Here is a 457-nt window from a genome sequence, read left to right as displayed (position 1 = left end):
TGTTTTTCTTAAAACTATTGGACTAGTACTTGATAGAGCATTACTAAGAATATTATGAAATACAATACCCTTTAAAGTTTCCCAAAGACATTGTTTTATTAAAGCCACTTATTTTTTTTTTAACTTAAAACTCTAACTCCTAAGGAGTCAAAGATTTTATATTCACAATACTCAGCATGTAGCTGAAAAGAATATAATTAGGGAAAGATACACAGCACTTGACAAATCAAATTTTGGGAGTTTGTTTGTTTCCAATTCCCAAGTTACCGTGGAATCCTGTGGTGGATTTTAGTTTCATAAGTTTGTTTCATTTTTGAATTTTTAATATGATGTTGTGTTAGACTGGGTTCTCTAGAGAAAGAAAACCAGTAAAGCTTATATATATATAGGAGCTCTGGTAGCATAGTGGCTAAGGCACTTGACTGCTAACCAGAAGGCTGGCAGTTCAAACCCACCA

The sequence above is a fragment of the Orycteropus afer genome, unplaced genomic scaffold (genome assembly GCF_000298275.1).
Source record: "Orycteropus afer afer isolate SDZICR_OR568_19922 unplaced genomic scaffold, OryAfe1.0 scaffold00361, whole genome shotgun sequence".
Classification (NCBI taxonomy): domain Eukaryota; kingdom Metazoa; phylum Chordata; class Mammalia; order Tubulidentata; family Orycteropodidae; genus Orycteropus; species Orycteropus afer.
This window is presented reverse-complemented; position numbering follows the sequence as displayed.